The following is an 18,798-nucleotide window of genomic DNA, read 5'->3' as shown; positions in this document are numbered from 1 at the left end:
ACTTAGGGCTCTTTTTAGTGCTTTTGAGTCTCCTGCAGGAGATTCTGCAACAGCTTGAGGTTTAATGCAATTGATATGTCATCCAAAAACAGAAACATCTGGAGAACCTCACCATCCTCTTTCATTTGGGTGCTGTGGTAGGCCTCCTCAATGATATCCACTCAGCTGCCAAGTCTTACTGATTCTGCCTCCATAGCATCTCTACTTGCATTGGTAGTTTGCATTGGGAGTTTCCTTACCTGAAAATTCCTTATGTCAGTGAAATCACAGGTGCAATCCTTATTATCCCTATCCCTATCCCTGTGTGGGCTTCCCTGGACCTCTCAGTTTCCTTATCTGCAAAAAGTGGAAATGATAATACTAGCAATACTAGTATTAATAACATTAGGACTTTTTCTAATCATTCAGCATCTGCTACTCTTAGAAACATCTTGAAATTTGTTGCCCCAAATTGTGTCATCTCTAATGTGGACCTCCTCAATGTATAGTTGGTCTTTTCCTAATTGATCTTTTGGGTTTTTAGTGCTATTTCTGATTCCTTGTGCAGCACATTGGTTATTATGATGTTAGATAGAGTCCAAACATAATGGTTCATTTCAGTTCTGTTCCTTCCAACAAGTATTTATGGCACCCTCTCTGGACTACCTAGCTAAGAACTCACAGGTATGCAAGTTGGAGCCCTAGAGGGGTGACTATGTCCACAGTCCTAAAACCATGTAATTCATGAAGCCTCACCAGTGAGCTTACCTTCAGTAGTCATCCAATAGACATAATTAGCTTGAAGCAAAGACATTTGCTAAGCATAGCAGAAACAACAGCTGCAAAATATTCCCACCCCAGGAGATCACTCTCCCACAAATACAGAGTATGTGGAAAGAGTAGTCACAGAGTACATTGGTAGTGAGGAACATTTGGTCAAGGCAACGCCAGCCTCCAGTACTGCAGTGTCCCAATGTCCTTTCTCTTCTGGTGGAGTCCTCATGTTGCTCCCTGCTGGACACAGTGTCTTTGTTGGGCCAGCTGCCCATCTTGGCTTCCTACAGCTTTTCCTCTCCACAGCTAGAGTAACTCTCTACTTGAGGGCTAGTTCTCTTGAATCCATGGGCTGCTTTCTTCTCTACTACCTACTCATCTCTTATCCTCTGTGTCAATCCTCTAGAGAGCATGTACTGTTGTTGTGTTTTAAAGGCCAACCAGCCTGTCCTTGGCCAGCCAATCACTGTTCCCTAATTCCATCAAAATGAACTTCATACTCAGTGAAAGAATAACAAAATGGCATTCAAGGAGGACTAGCACCTCTGGTATGAGGGCTTGCCAAGCCCCTTTTTGGGCTACTTATCCACCTTTGGTGGTCATCTGGCACTCAACTCTCATCTGTGGCTCCAAGAAGCTGTAGCATGCACAGTGGCCACACCCCAGTAAAACCATCTTGGCGGGTGAAACCAGGTAGAGGGTAATAGATAGACTTCAAACCTGTTGGTGAGGTAGGGGATGTCTACCCCAAGCATGTGAAGACTTCCCCATCAGAATGGACAAATGAGAACAATTTGTTCTAACGGCCATGAAAGTGGCTAAACCAGGCACTGTGGAGTGCTTAGAGCATGGTCAGATATGGAAGAGACCAAGGTCATCCACTGCATCCCAGGCCATTGCCAGCTATCTTTTGTTTTGCTACTGGATTTCAGTGACTCTGCAAGAGGGAGTGAGGCTGAAAATCCAGTTCACACATGAGTCAAGACATCACCCTATGATGTCATTGGTCCTCCAAAAATATGAAGGACAAACCACAACATAGACACACCAAGTTTAACATATTAATACCTCCCTTGCCTTTCTTACTATGACTACATCCACTGAGCTGAGGGGCAGGGAGGAGGGGTATGAATTAATTGGTCAGTTACCAACTTCTCCATACATGCCTACTCTGTGCCAGACACTGTTAGGTACTATCGATACAAAGACAAAAATGAAATAGCTCCCCCCCCTTAATGAGCTTACTTTCTACACAGAGCAAACAACATGAACAAATAAAGAAAGAGCAATTTCAGAAGGAATGGAGGACAAACTGTGGGAATCAGCAGTTTCTCAGGGTCATCTCCTCCTGTAGGTGATGGAACTTAAGCTGTACCTAAAAGGAGCCAGAGGTTCCCAGAAATGGAAATGAGGGAGAGGATTCTACATATGAGGGACAGCCTTTGCAAAGAAATGGACACAGGAGATTGAATGGGGAGTACATGAGATGAAACAATATGTAATCAGCCTAGAAAGGTATATTGGAACAAGCATGGGAAGGGCTTTATATGCCAAAGTTTGTATTTTATTCTAGAGATAATAAGTAGACATTGAGGTTATTGAAGCAGGAGAGTGACACGGTCAGACCTCCATTGTCATTGATTATAGAAATGTTGCTATCTTTTCCATTTTTCATCCATCATTATCCTTCCATCTTCCTGTTGTCAAATGTTCTTGTGACAGGGTGGCTCAATTGGGTCTCAAACCAAGTTTTCACAAACATAGCTCTCTACCACATCTCAGTGTTTTATGAAATGATTCTGCTCATCATCTTCTACCATCCTTTTCTATAAAACTGTACAAATTAATCCATATTCTACGTGAAAGTTACTCTTGGCTGCCATATGCCTCTGGTGAGGAGATCACATCTGTGCTGACTGAGATGGCAAAATGTCTCAAATGTTAGAGGAAATGATAGAAATCATAGTGCAGAGCTCCAAATTCTCCCAAAAATCAGGTCGCAGAAGAGACCTTTGGTCTAAATTATGTGTAATATGACCTCCCATCTGACCCTTTGGTTCAGAGTTTGTTTAAAGTCCCTACCTTCCCTAGAGCCCAAAAGGAGGCTGCCCCACAATGACCATATGTCTAATCCAAACTAATTCAATGTGCATTTATTAAGAACCCACTTTGCGTAGAATATTATTACACCATAAAAAAAATTGGTAAATATATGAACTGACACAAAGTGAAGTAAACAGAACCAAGAAAACCACATACACAATGAGTACAACCATGTAAATATAAAGAATATTATTTTTTAAACCCTAAATGCTGTATACTTATAATATACAAACTTCACCCTGAAGAATAAAGAAGAAAATGTATCTCCCTCCCTTCTTTTCAGAAGTAGGGAATTGGGGCAGGTAGGTAGTGAAGTGGATAGAGTACCAGCCCTGGATTCAGGAGGATCTGCTGCCTGGATGCTGAATCACAATTCAGCCAAAAGTAGTGGTGGAAAGAGTGAAAGGGATTGGGCTCTTCCTTCTATAGTAAATTACAGTTGGTAGGAACATCTTATATACTCCATACTGATTTCATAGTTCATAGACTTTAGAGCTAAAAGGAACCTTAGAAGTCATATATTCTAACCCCTGCATTTTCCATATCTCAGAGGTGCCATTAATACAAAATTCCTGCATTCAGCCCCAGGAAACCTAATATATTTGAAGCATCCCTCTTGTTCTAACTATCCCTTACCCTCTGCAGTGAACTTTTGGCTGCTAATGGGAATAAAAAGAGGCAAGCAAGTGACCCAGCACAAGATAGTAAAAGAAAGGTGTCCTAGCAAAGTCAAAGATTTAGAGATTGAAATCCTGCCTGGCCACTGGAAATAGTAACTGAAGGTCTCAACATTAGAGAGATTCCTGGGTGGGATGGTGACATGTTCTCCTAACCAAGATTTACCATTGAATCCACTCCCTCTAACTCTAAGAGTTAGAGACAAAGACACAGTAAGATAACAAACACAAGACCTCAAAAAGAAAAGTCTTGGATCCTAACATCATATTATGTACCACAATGGGAGGACCCAAGTCCTAGTATCTTGAGTTCCTGCGTCTTCACCTAATGATCAAGTCTACTAAGTGAATTTATAAGTTGGAAACTATGTTGTATTTTCTACTGTCCTTTTCCCATTTGCAAAAAGCAGAGGCTCTACAGGGACTAAAGAAACCTAATTGTTCCTTTTCTGGAATTCCTGGGTGTAGAACTGCCCCTACCTTTTGGAAATTTGTCGGGGAAGGGAGATGGTGCTACTTAAGTCTAAAAAAAGGAGCAGGCACACAGCCTCAAGAGAGCTGTTTTAATAATCAATAAACATTTATTAAGTATCTATGTGCCTGTGTGCTATGTGCCAGAGACTGTGCTAAGTGCTGAGGATACAAAATGAGGCAAAAAGCAATCACTGCTCTTAAGGAGCTTACAGTCTAATGGGGAGACAACATGGAAGCAAAAATATAAAAAGTGAGCTATATACAGGATAAATAGGAAATAATTAAAAGGGGGAAGGCCCTAGAATTAAGAAGGGTCAGAGAAGGTTTTCTGTAGAAGGTGGGACTTTAGTTGGGACGTAAAAGAAACCAGTGAAGTCAGTAGTTGGAGCAGAGGAGAAAGAGCATTCCAGGAATGGGGGACAGCCAGAGAAAATGCTCTGAGCCAAGAGATTGAGTATCTTATTTGTGGAACAGCCAGGAAGCCAGTGTCACTAAAAGGAAGAGTATGTGTTGGAGAGTAAAGTGTAAGAAGAGTGGAAAGGTAGGAGGGAACTAGGTTATGAAGGACTTTGAATGCCAAACAGCATTTTCTGTTTGATCCTGGAGGTAATAGGGAGCCACTGGAGTTTATTGAGTGCAGTTGGTTGCAGGGAGGGGGAGGGGGGGAGACACGATCAAACCTGCACTTTAGGAGAATCACTTTAGTGGCGAATAGAGGATGGGTTGAAGTGGGGAGAAACTTGAGCCAGGCAGACCTACCAACAGGCTATTGTAATAATCCAGGCACTTTGGATGAGGATCTGCATTAAAGCTACACCAATGTTAGAGGAGATGGGGGTGGGGTGGGGGCAGGGATGTATTAAGGAGATACTTCAAAATAAAATCAACAGACCTTGGCAACAGACCTTGGAGAATGAGAGATAGTGAAGAATCCAGGATGACTCATGGGTTGCAAGCATGGGGGACTGGAAAGATGGTGTTGCCCTCCACAATAATAAATAGTAATTATACTGTCTACAGACACTAGTCATGCATTATTGAACTTATTAAAGACAGCTCATTTCAATTCATTTCAACAAATATTATTCATGATGTAGTGGGGAAGAGCATTAGATTTGGATCCAGGAAACCTGGGGTCAAAACCCAATTTCTACACTGATAGCTGTATATGACAGGCAAGTAACTTTACTTCTCTGAGACACAGTTTCTTCATCTATAAAAAAGAAATAAGAACACTTGAACTACCCACTTCACAATGGTGACGTGAGAAGAGCATTTTGTGAGCTTTACAATGGAAATATGACATTAAATGCCTACTATATGCAAGACACTGTGCCTATGGGCTCCTGGTCAGTTCCTATACCCCCTGACCATCACCATCTAGTACCCTACCTATAATAAAAATAATCATAGCCTGTATTCCTATAGTGTTTTTGGTTTTGGTTTTGGGGGGTTTTTTGGGTTTGTTTGTTGTTTTGTTTTGGGGGTTTTTTTGGTTAAACAACAGTTTCCAAAACCTGGAAAGTAAGCATAGCAAATATTATTCACTTTCATTTTGCTGAAGCTAGGAGAGATTACTCCAAGGTTAAATTTGCCCAAGGTCAAACTGCATCTTAATAAGAGCCCAAATTTCCATTGAGCTTTCCTCACAATAATTCCCAGAGACAGAGTGTAAGTATTTTAAAGAGGTTAAATTCCTAGCCCAAATCCACCCAGCTAAGTAAGTAGTCAGGCTCCGATGTGTGCGCACATCTCCTGAGCCATCTCCAAGGCCAGTGTTCTTTTCACTAAACTGCCTCTTATCTACAGTAACCAGTTAACAAGGGATGTGATTTCAGAAGTGCTAGGAACTTCTTTCTTCCCTCTTTCCCCTCCCCTCCAAAACTGTCAGACAGAGTACTTTATATATTGTCAGTCTTTGTATCAAATATTTTTGCTAAATTGTTTTTCTTTGCCACAAGCACAGGTTAATGGAGAGACTAAAAGTATCAATAAAACATATTTTAAAATAACTGTTAAAGCCAAGGTGTTGGCTCAACCTCTATGAAGCTATATGTTTCCTGACAAGGACTACATCTTTTTTTTTTTTACCTTTATATTCCTAGTGCCCAGCACAGTTATTTTCAGAAAGTAAGTACTTAATAAATGTCTAATTAATTTAAGGATCAATTGACTGGTGTGGAAATTCCATTAAAGGCTTTCATTTTAGCCTGAGGTATCAGGACAGATCTTCCAGTACTTGTGGGGAAAGGAATACACTGGTTTGAATTATACAAAAATCCAAATGAGTAATATCAAGTCCTTTCCTACAGGCGACAGAGAGAAGGTCACAGGAGTTCCTTGGACACATGCGAAGAATGGAATTTTGTTCAAAAGAGTGTGAAGAGAGGAAAGAGGTGATACTGTAGACCAAACAACATAATATATAGCAGAAGACTGAGGCTCAAATCATCCTACCTTGGATGACTAAAAATCAAAGGCACCATTCTTGAAATCAATGTTTCTTCCATGTGTCTAAATTTCCACAGATTAATTCTCCAAGATCTATTTCCATTTTAAGAAGGGGGAAGAGGGAATCACTTTTCATCAGATCTAATACTGTGCAGCTCCTCCTCCCCCGCCCCAGACACCCAGATTTGTTGACATCTAGGTTGGGGCAACTTCATTCTTCTTATTCTTCCTCCCCTTTATTCCCTTCTGGCTCCTTATAGGTCATGAAAGGGGCTGTCAATAGATTGTGATGTCTGAGCCTAAGATTATGACTTCATGGGAGACTGAGAGACAGAAGCAGGGGGTTTCAATTCAACTGGATAAAATTCAACACATATTCATTAAGCACACATTGTAGGCAAGGCCCTTTGCTATGCCTCAAGAGGGCTGCAGAAATGAAAAACCATATGGTCCCTCTCTTGCTTTAAAGAGGCTCATATAATCTTGTTGCTTGTTCATGTTAACCCCATTTGGGGTTTTCTTGGCAAAGATACTTGAGTGGTTTGCCATTTCCTTCTCCAGCTCATTTTACAGATGAGGAAACTGAGGCAAACAGGGTTAAGTGACTTTCCCAGGGTCACACAGCTAGTAAGTTTCTGAGGTTGTATTTGAACTCAAGTCCTCCTGACTCCAGGGCCTACACTGTATGCACTGTGCCACCCAGCTGCCCAAGAAAAATAAGATATGCATACAAAGAAATGATGATACAAGACAGAATTTGCTAAGTGCATAGGAGAGTTTCAAAATGCTATGAGAAATTTGGGAAGGGAAGGATCTCTTTTAAAGCTGGGGAGTCATAGATGACTATAAGGAGGAGGCAGAATCTCAGCTGGGCCTTGAAAAAAAGGAAGTCTTCCAAAAGCAATTGGGGGAGAGGGGAAAGGACAATATAGGAAAGTCTGTTCCAAAATTCTTAAATCCAGGTTGTTCAATGATTTTGTTTAGTGGGCAAAGATCTCCAGTTTCACTAGCTCCACCAAGCTCCATGGCAATATGAAGTTTTACGGGGGCTGAAAAGATGTTCCACAGGCCAGCACCATCCAGGTCATTTGCTGCTGTGCTAAGTGGATTCTCCTGAATGACTTGAAGGGAACCCAGACTAGTGACCTAAGTATGAGAGAGGAGATAAAAGGCATCTCAGACCATAAACTAAAGACTTTAAGTGGAAGCATGAGAAAAAGAGTTCAAAAGACAGGTTTTAAAATGCCTGACTGGATGGATAAGACATCTCCACCCCACTCCTTTGCAGAGGTTGGAAGTCTACAGATGTGGAACACCACAGCTATATTTGGACTTTTTTCATGTATTGATTGGTTTTGGGTCTTTTTTTTCTTCTTCCTCTTTTTTTCTCTAAATATCATTTGTGATATGGGACGGCTCTCTGGGTGGGGGAAGAATACTACGAGAAATGTTAGTGTCACACCACCAAAGATATCAATAAAAATTTATCAAGAGATATCAATAAAATTTTATTTTGCAAGACTGAATATAACCTGCTGGTATTTACAGCTTTTTTAAAAAGTTTGAAATAGCTCTTGAGTGTATAAACTCAGGTAGCATAGTGAATAAAGCACTAGACTTAAAGTCAGGAAGACCTAAGTTCAAATGTGACTTCAGACTTGTACCAGTTGTGTTACCCTGGGCAAGTCACCTCTATCTGCCTCAGTTTCCTTAACTGTAAAAATTGGTATAATAATAGCACCTGCCTTAGTTGTGAGGACCAAAAATATGATATTATTTATAAAAGCACTTAGCACAATGTCTGGCACATAAGTACCATATAAATACTAGCTATTATTATTATTTTGTTGTTATTATTATTTTTATTACTGTTACACTACAGAGCTGCAGACTCCTTTCCCTATAGAAAAGGACTCCTATCCCAGCTGAATATCAGCAGATTGTAATAGAAAATAGTAGCTGCTTAGTTGTCAGCAGCTCATTGGTGAAGCCAACATAGGGGAGCCAACAGAAAACATTCCTGGGTTGCCACATGAAAAAAGTACGAGTTGCCTCAGCCACACATGTTCCTGACAATTGTATTTCCTACCTATATGCACCTCTATATGCATTGCATGGTTACATGTACCCCTCCAAGCTTGTTCCTTGTTCATGTGCATTCCTTCTGTGTGTCTTCTCCTCTACTGTTAGCATGGTAGCCAATGGGAGAGTGTAACCCTGTATGCATGAGGGACCTTTCTTATCAGTTATTTAGCATATTATCAGAATAAATGTCTCTTTCATTAAACTAATTGCCATTTGTTTGGCTTAGTAGAGCAAGTATATGGTTCATGAACTATGGATTCAAGAGGATGCTGACTCACAAAGTTCCCCAAGTCTAGGATAGCTTTATGGGGCCTATATGTATATGGAGGCACTCACAGGTATTACATATACAAAAATTTAATAAATTAATAGTAAATAAATTCTATTAACTTATTCACAAATAAGTCATAATAAATGAATAAACAAAGCAAGAGGCAGGGACCCAAAGTTTTGATGTATGTATGTTTTTCACAAGATCTAGATTTCCCAATGAAACCATGTACATTCTCTTCTGATATATGTATGTGTACATAAACATAAAAATTGAACATATATATATATATATATATATATGCATGTAATTTGCAGTTTTAAAAATGGAAGAAGAAAATCTACTCTAGCCATGGCCTTCAATAGAATTCTCAAAGTTCTTAAGCTCAGTCAATGTTTTGTCTTCAAAGAGTTCCTCTCAGGACATTCATTTGAGGACAGTACCCTGATCCTTATGACAGGCTGGTGTCTCTACTTAACATTTTATCCGAGAATATATTTATCCACAGTTTGATTTCATAACTTTTCCTGACTGTTCTTTTCTGTCCCTTTCAGGAACCAAACTATTCACATATGAAAGAGACAAGACTGACACTTTCATTGCCTGATTTTTGGCTTTGCCACAAATTCGCTAACTCAGTCTTAACCAAGTGTGACATTGGTCAAGTTACTCTACCTGTCCTAGCTAGTTCTCAGTTTGGGGGAGGGTTTTTTATGTAAAATGAGGGAGTTGGTACCTGTGTACATATAATGTCCTTTACAGTACATTTATTCTTGGGATATTGAATTGGAGTAACAATAATAATAACAGTAGTAGCTTACTTTTCTTAAAGATTTACAAAGCCCTTTATTCATAACAGCCCAATGAGATGGGCAATTACAAATAGTCTCATTTTGCAAAGGAGGAAACTGGGACTCGGTGAGGTGTAATGACTTGCTCATGGAATCTAGAAAAGGAAGCTGTTCCACAAGAAACTTCCACAGATCTAAAAGAGACATAGCACCAACACTCCCTCAGGGGAAGCTTCTATGGAGTGTCCAGCAGAACAAAAACCATAGCAACCTATTCAAAGACTGGAAGAATGCAGGGACTCATAGAAAAACGGTAAGTTCGAGCAGCAGACTTAACAAAAGTCAGACTCCTTATAAGCAAGGAATTTCCAGAAAGGCAGGTATTGCTGCTACCTGAGAGTCAGGAGGCCTGGGTTCTATTTCCCACTCCCAGTTAATCACAAATTCAGTGTTTCCCCTTTCTGCAATTCAGTTTTCCTCCGTAAAGTTAGAAAATTACTGTATTTCACCACATAATCATTGCCACCAAATAATCATAGCACCCTGTGGTGTTTTTTTTTTCAGTCCAAAAATTGGTTTGTAACCTTTCATTGCAGAATCATTGAATGGTAGCATTCTGTTCATCCTGCGCTTAAAAGGTAAACAGAGCAGCAATGTATTCACCAGTGGCTTATGGATATGTTTTTGTCTCCCCCATTGTCTTGAGCCTAGAATTCTCAGCACAAGCACACTGTCAGTATTCACTTTTAACATGTGTTCACGAGTATTCCATGCGTTCTAATCTTGCACCAAAGACCGTTCAGTAATAAATGATTTTTAAGTAATACTGGCACAAATTTTTTTAAAGCTTCATATAATGATCCACTTGTTGCAAAAATGTCATAAAATCTGTGATGATTATGCGGTGAAATACAGTACGTTGAATGATTTCTAAAGTCTTTTCCCATTCTAAAATTCTGTAAGTCTAGTCTGGAACAGAGAATAATCATTATGTCTAAATGGATCATTATCCTCCCTGCTACAGATGGAGAAACTGAGGCACAAAGAAATTAAACAGTAGCTTTGCAGCCATAGCACTAAAGCAGTAACCCTGGTTTCCAGAAGCCCTAATCCAGAGTGCTATCCATGAGGCCCATTAGATTGTATTGAGGGCAAGGATTATGTTTTGCCTGTTTTTATATCCGCTGTGTTTAGCACAGTGCCTGGCCCATAGTAGACACCTAATAAATATTAATTGATTGATTCGGCCCCTAATTCTCCAGCTACAGATAGACAGAGAGCATGACTGAGGCAAGAAGGGGTGGGTGGGAGGGGAGAGAGGAGTTGAAGTGGGAGAAGATAAGAGGTATATAAAAGCACTTGACATATCAGCAAGTTACCGCTGAGTGAAACTGATTAGTATCTAAAAAAAAAAAAAAGATCTCCACCTTAGGGCAGCCATGGTGCCAAAAATTCTCACTATTTATCAATTACCACAAAATGTGAGATTCTCCAGTCAGAAAAGATTGCAGATGTTATCTAGTTCAACCCCTACCTGAACAGTAATCCTTTTCAACCTTTCTGAAAAATGGCCATCCAGTCATTATTTTAAAGGATTTCAACAATAGACAATCCACTAGTTCCTGAGGCTACACATTTAAACTTTAAAATAAATTGGCTGCTTAGGAAGCTTTTCCCTGTTGAGCAGAAATCTTTCTACTGTGGGCTGGAATGCTATGAAGCATACCAGCTTGTCTTCCTCTCTCCCCCAGGTGCATTAATCTGAAATGCAGGGGTGAACCCTTAAGGGTGAAAGGTGTATATAGAAGGACCATCCAATATATTGAGCTTGGAGTTCCCCTGACATAAAGGAGCTTCCCTGCTAGCTGACTTTCCCTGAGGGCCACCTAGCACTCGTGGATGGCAGAAGGCAGAGGGAAACCGCGCTTAGTTGTCCTTTGGTTTAATAAAAGGATTGTTTGCCTGACCTCTAAAGTTCCAAGTCTTCCATTGCTCCAAATAAAGGAATCCTCTCCCTGGACAATTTCTCTCTATGAGTGCTATTCATTGCTCTTGGTTCTGCTTTATAGAGCCAAGAGAAGTTTTAATTCCTCTTCCCATATGACAGGTCCTCAAATATACGAAGTAGAAAATCACGCCCCTTAGGTCACCAATCTCCCCACCCCACTTGAGTATCATTCCTCTCTGCTCTAGGATCCAAACATCTAGCTCTTTCAACCAATGCTCTAGTTTCTAGTACTCCTGCCATCCGAATTCCCTCCCATCAGTTTCATTATTATCAGCAACAAATCTAGGCAAGCAAGGCCCCTTGCCCTGGCCCTGTAACACAGACTGCTCTGCCTCCACCTTAGGGGACCCCATGCTTCCAAGGACTCTTCTCATCATAGGCCCCCAAAATTTTAAAGATAAAAATGAAATATGCAGAATAAAAACAAAATAATTGTGAATAACCTACATAATCAAATGAATATTATTGAGGCCCAAATCTCCTCTGCATTTTATAAAGAGCATTACCTAGAGCATAAAGAAACTTTGACTTGCCCAGAGTCATACAACCTATATGTGTTCAGAGTCAGAACTTGAACCTAGGTCTTCCTGGCTTCAAGACTAGCTCTCTATTTATGATAACAGACTGCCTCTCGGCATTTTTGTTGCTCTGTATGTGGGGTGCATGTGTGTGTGTGTGTGTGTGTGTGTGTGTGTGTGTGTGTGTGTGTTGGGTGGTAGAAGGGAAAGGAGAGGGCATTTCATTCATACCTTATTTGAAATTTTGTGTTGCTGAGATTGTTTGCATACTAGTTTTATACATATTCCAGCCAAAGAGGACTAAGCTATTCTCCAAACTCCCTCTGCTATCTTCTGTCTCAGTACATTTGTGTAGTCTGTCCCCAAAGCCCAGAATATACTTCCTCTTCATCTTGAGCCTTTCAAAAGCCTTCTTTTTTCTCAAGGGTCAGCTTAGATGCCACCTCTTTCCCCGATCCTCCTGGCTGTAAGTTTTCTCTCACCTAAATTTTTCACTTGAGCACTTCAGCTGAAGCATGAGGGTGCTAAGAGTTCAGTAGGTAGCCATAGGGAGGGAGAGAATTCCAGGCCTGTGCAATGACCCTGAGAAAGGAGACAAGATGTCACATATTACCTTGCAATTTGAAAAATATTAATCTTTAAATGTTAGAATTAGTAGCGTATTTTCTATGTTCTGAGCAATCAACTGCTTGTGATGTCTTGTATTTGCTTCTTACAATTTCTAATATGGCCTTGAAAATTCTGAGAGCTTGACCTAAATTCTTAATAATTCACAAAATAAGCAACTATTTCTTCAAATTTCTTTTTAAGATACATGGTAATCATTAATATTATTAATGTGATTATAGTAAACTTAAATTTTAAAATTCTCCCATCTAAAGACGGGCAAATTGACAGTTGTCATCAAAGTACACATATGTACTAGCTCATCATTTTGTATAGGAAGTATCTTCTGTAAGGTAACATTATTTTTTCAAAAAGTTATGTAATCTGTGTATGAATGAGAATATTTTAATTTTTTGCATGTGTTGAAACTGTCATGAACAGTAGTACTAGAAAAAACCATTTTCAATTTTTAGTATGAAAATATTATTATGTTTTTTAAAATGAAAATATTATATTGATAATTGAAACATAGATTCTATTTGGTTTTTCTTTCCTAAATTATGATTTTGATGTACTTTATATATTTAATGCAAAAGCAATTATTTCCATTTCAAGAAAGATGGAATTGTTGTATGAAGTTTCAAAAAACAGGATACTATGAAATGTAAAGACAGTATCAACATTCCATTCTCAGGTTTATTTGTACTGCCAGCATAACAAATAATATCTTAAAAATAATAAATTTAAACTTTATTGTAACAAACAAAATTATCTTTAAAACTATCTGTTTCATGAAACTGAATATGAAGGACCTTTTTTCCCATATAGAACATGCTAAAATAGAGTTCCGATCTATCATCAAGGTTTTTTTCATAGTGTTTACTCTTTGACATATGGTATTGCAAAAAGGGTGACATTTTCAGTATTTCTTATAATGTGTATTATTGAGAAGTTTGATGTATTCTAACTTCCAGATATCAACTCAAGAATAGTGTTGAAAACACTTTCTGAAAGTAAAACTATGAATTTATGTGGCATGTTGATGGACTTCTGGGTCACATAGGAACAAGGTAAATGACAACCTTTCCTGGAATATATGAGGAATAATTTGGCAAAGAACTGAGAGAATGAGTGCGGCTTCGTTCTTTAACTGCAAGTAATTGTAACTTGAGTAACTTGGTGTAGACTACATTAGTAACCTAGATTTAGACAGTTATTTCGACTCAATTCAGTGTTTGAAATCACAGTACTTCTTATGGAAAGGTGAATGTTGTAAACTAGTTATTATAAATGTTCATCAACAAATCAAAATACCTCACATGGGCCCATGAATTTTATAATACATTATAAAATAAAATTGTTCATATAAAAGGCCATCAAAAAGATTTGCCCCATATACTCCAGGGGCAACTCTAAATTTAAAAATAATAATCCCTTACAGGTATACTGAACTTTATAGTTTATGAAGTGTTTCCCTAGCTGTTATTTCATTTAAGCCCCAAGACAACCCTTTGAAACAGGCAGGACAAGCATTATTGTCTCTATTAGATTGATGGGGAAATGGAGCTTCAAAAAAGAGATGGGAATTGCTCAAGATCCACAGATAGAAAGAAATGGGGCTAGAAGTCAAACCCAGGTCTGCTAGCAGAATATTTAATAAGTAAACTGCCTTTCCCACTTCCTGGAGACCCCAGAGGAGAATGTTGCAAACCAGGAATGGGGAACCTTCAGCCACAAGGCCACATGTGGCCTCCTAGGTCCTCCAGTGCAGCCTTTTGACTGAGTCCAAGTTTTACAGAACAAATCCCTTTAATGAGGGGATTTGTTTTGTGAAGTTTGGATTCCAATCAAAGGGCCATCCTTGAGGACCTAGACAGCCACATGTGACCTCAAGGCTGAAGGTTCCCCACCCTTGTAAAATGTAGACTATTGGAAGAGGGCATTGAGAGGTTTGACAGGTTAGCTTTGGTCCCCTCCCATTTACCAAAGAATTAGTTACAGGATTACAGCTCTAGATGTGGAGATAAATACCTCTTTTGATATCAATAACCACATCTTAGAAACTGGCCTCAATTCTACTTAAATGAGAAGCCATATATTCTTCTTTTGTCCTTGTTCTTTAAAACCTGTCCCACCAGCATCCTTGCAACTAGACTGATAGAGCAGAGAGTTCTCATAGTAGGCCAGGCAATGATAAAGTTCTGCATCAAGGCTTAAATGTAATACTAACGCAAATAGAAACTAGCCACTGCCTTAGGATATAAAAGCCCCCTTGAAGCTCTGTAAAGGGGGGTTCTGTTTTCTAAAAGAAATCTTCCCTTTCACATAATTATACATGTACCTACATTTTCTGTGTTTCTAAATTAAGACTCTACTGCCTACCTAAACATTTCAAGATGGTGTTTTTGCTGCAACGATATATGGTATTTGGTTGGGAAATGAACCTGGATCATTTGGAAGGCAGCTTTGCTTACTTCTTTCATTCTCAGGACTTGAATCACTACTTCAGGCCAGAACCATTAATCTCAAATGCATAGACCCTACTTTAAAAGATTCTTTTCTGTCTATAGATTGACGTTAAAACAGAAGAGCAAAGTGTGTTTTGTGCTGGTGCTCTTTCCTGGCTAATAATGGGATTGAAAACAATATAAACTCTAAAACTTCAAAGATATTAAACTACTTTTGTTAATCTTTCTGGTTTTAAGTGGTCCCTTATAATTTTTTTTGTAAACTGTCACATCATTTTTAAATTTTGTGATTATCATTTTCCCATTGATGTTTGCTTTGGCATATATAATAAATGTATGGAAGCAAAGTTCCTCATCCCTCTCCCCTTTTTAGAAACATTAAAAAAGTATTTTTAAAGAATCCTTGTGTGAAGCCTTTGGACTAATCTGAAAGAGAAACATTTTTCACTCTTTCTCTATCAATTCCAAAACAATTTCTTGCTCCTCTCTCTCTTTCAGATCAGCCCATGAAAGATTCCTTCCATGAAGCAATTAGGACCATGACCCAGATGTGGACTAGGGCTCAAGGGGCCCTTGATTAAGCCGATTAAAGTGAGTGAATCTTTCCATTTCCCTGAAGGGTTTGGGATAATGATCCACCTAAGAGAAGGAAAAAGTTTGAGGAGCCTTTGAGAGAAGTGGTCATAGAAAGCTTAAGAGCTTTTAGGAAAATGGTTCTTCAAGATTAAGCAACTAATGTTCTAGACTGATGAAGCCAAATGTCAACTTTTACCATAACTATGCTTTATTGTATTGTGAAATTTTCCTTTTTCAAGATCCCTATAAATGTTACTTGAAAATGTCTTGATAGACATCTGTCAATTTGGACATTTCTCTCTCAGGCAGAAACATGCTTGAATTTAGAATAATGATGAGCTCATAATACTATTTCTGTGGCAGGTTTATTCCTAGAGTGCGGAGTACAATATTAATATTTCTTCTTTAAATTGGAAATTGAGAGGATGCCCATCCATTGGGGAATGGCTAAGCAAGTTGTGGTATGTGAATGTAATGGAATACTCTTGTGCTGTAAGAAATGATGAACAGGCTGACTTCAGAAAAACCTGGGAAGACTTATATGGTCTGACACTGAGTGAAATGAGCAGAGCCAAGAGGACTTTGTACACAATAACAGCCACGTTATGCAATGACTAATATTGTTAAACTGAACCCTTCTCAGCATTACAAGGATCTAAGACATCTCCGGAGGCCTCGGGATGGAAAATGCTATCCACATCCAAAGAAAGACTATGGAAGTTGAATCGCTCTCACTTATTTTTACCTTCTGTTGAGTTTTGTTTCATCTTTCTGATGGTTCCTCCCATTGGTTTTAATTTTTGCTTGCAACTTCACTCATGTGAAAATACGTTTAATACGAATGTGAATGTAAAGCCTATATCAGACTGTGTGCCATCTTGGGGGGAGGGGAGGAAGGGGGAGAGAAATTTTCAACTCAAAAGCATATGGAAGTAATTGTTGATAAATCAAAATAAATTACTAAAATTTAAAAAAAAAGAAAGATACTCTCAACCATTTGAAGTTATCCATGAGGAAAAGTAGCCAACTATCTTTACAGAATCCGTTTGCCGCTGTGAATGTGCATGTGGAATAGCATTTCCAGGCCCTGTACCACATAATAAATAGCAATATTATTAATAAGCATCTACCAATCCAGAGTGGAAATTTTGAATAAAATACTACCCATAAGGATATTAAAAAAAATTTCTTCTTTAACAAGTGGAATATTGTATATGCATACAGAATGAAATTGTTATAAAACAAAAAGAATTAAAAACATTTCAAAGCATCTTATATGGGCTCAGTGGGCACAAAAGATATTTTCAGTGTTATATTATTGTGTACTGTATTACAGATGGAAAACAATTCCCACACCTTGCATCATTGTTATTAACACAGTAACAACTACTTTATACTCTGTTCTAAGTTATGAGTAGGCAGGAGATTTACTATATGAAGAGGAATCTCTAGGGCTGTAAATTTGCTTTATAATCTGTGCTTTTGCTTTGATCCTGGTAAAAGTGTCTACGTAATACTTTGACAATTTGCAATCAGCCCCTGCAGTGTATTCTAACATCACCAAGTATTAAATCAGTTTGAGGTGGTAGTAGATTGCTGGGAAGATTTGGAAAGGTCCTCTGAAAAAATAGAATTTACCCAACTTGTTTCCACATTATTTTTCTTCTCTAACAGACAGGAGATCCTCCTGACCATTAGGAAATGGGTCTGGCAATTATACCCCTTGAATAATGTGAAGTTATGATGTATAAATTCTTTTTTTTTAAAGTATTTTCTCAGCTTTACCTAGAATCAAATAGAATCGAGGTTTTATTTCAACATGCCTCATGAGAGGTACCAGTAACATCTAGACCCAGACCTTATAGAAAAGTTTAACGAAGTCACGTTCCAATTCCTCTCTTTTCAGTAAGACCCCTCTGACGAGTAAATGCCTTATGATAAGTTTCAGGTTCTCTCTACATCCCTAAACCCACAGTAGTGAAAATATAGAGACTGAACAACTTTCTTTTTAGAAGTCTGCCATTCTCAAATTATATGGACCAAGGTTTATGTGATCCTCTATACTAAAGGATGTCGTTGAACTGTATGGAGTCCACTAAAGGAATGCAGTAGGTGAACTTCAATCTGTAAACTGACTCAAAGATACCTTTGCACCTTCTTTTCCCCAAAAGCAGACAACATTGACATAACCACAAGCAAAGGGGAAAGGATAGAAAACAGAGGAAGAGCATTAGTTGATTTAAATTTTTATTTCTAAGTCAAACAGTACTGTTCCAGTTGCCCTATGAGACAAATTAGAAAGCCTAGAAAATTGAAACAAGCAACTCACCCTATCCCCCCTCCACTATAAAGACCTCTTATTAACATACAGACTATTACTAAACGTTCTTTTGAATATATACTTAGACTTGCTCACTAACACTGAGGAAAAAGTGAAGTTTTCCCTATGAGAAAGATGCTGTTACAGTTACTACAAAGGAATTCACTCCACACAGATTTGGTATCCCTCTGTCTACCAGTAGACAGCAAAACCCATTTTACAGAACAAATTGCAGTATAAGGAAACTTATAAGGCTTGGTAGATTCAACAACATTCTCACTGCCCACATTACTCTGAGTCTGTAGGGGCAGTGGAATGACAAAATGAAATTTTGTTCTTAAGAACAAAACAGCTAAGATTTTGCTTAGACTAGAATTAAATGACCTGTTGCTCTTTCCATTGCTCTCATACATATCGGAAGCACTCTTCATGGAAAACACAACCTGAATCATATGACTATTCTTATATTTGCCCCAAGCAAATACCATCTAGACCTCCAGTTGTCCCAATACCAAACAAATCTCCAACCATCAGATAAGTTGTAGTCAGGCACTAATGAAATGTGCTGTCTATTCATTAACAGCATTGGAAGTTGTGCCCCAAACACCTCTTTCCTCAGACTCCAACTGGATAAAAGACTGAACCAACAATAGAAAGAATGTCATTAACCAACTGCAGAAGTCCATCTCAGGTATGG

General features: G+C 38.7%; 1 protein-coding gene across 2 annotated transcripts in view; it reads right to left on the bottom strand.

The window, feature by feature from the left end:
* The window catches only part of PDPK1 (3-phosphoinositide dependent protein kinase 1), a 127,443-nt gene extending 120,774 nt beyond the window's left edge, over positions 1-6,669 (bottom strand). For both annotated transcript variants that reach the window (XM_021006760.2, XM_021006761.2), the window contains exon 1: positions 6,465-6,669. The gene's annotated coding sequence lies outside the window, so the exon portion shown is untranslated. The remainder of the gene's footprint in view (positions 1-6,464) is intronic.
* Positions 6,670-18,798: the final 12,129 nt, after the last annotated feature.

This window comes from Phascolarctos cinereus, unplaced genomic scaffold (genome assembly GCF_003287225.1).
Source record: "Phascolarctos cinereus isolate Bilbo 61053 unplaced genomic scaffold, phaCin_HiC Scaffold_4;HRSCAF=312, whole genome shotgun sequence".
Lineage (NCBI taxonomy): Eukaryota > Metazoa > Chordata > Mammalia > Diprotodontia > Phascolarctidae > Phascolarctos > Phascolarctos cinereus.
The sequence above is the reverse complement of the archived record's forward strand: the minus strand, read 5'-3'. Positions and strand labels throughout refer to the sequence as shown.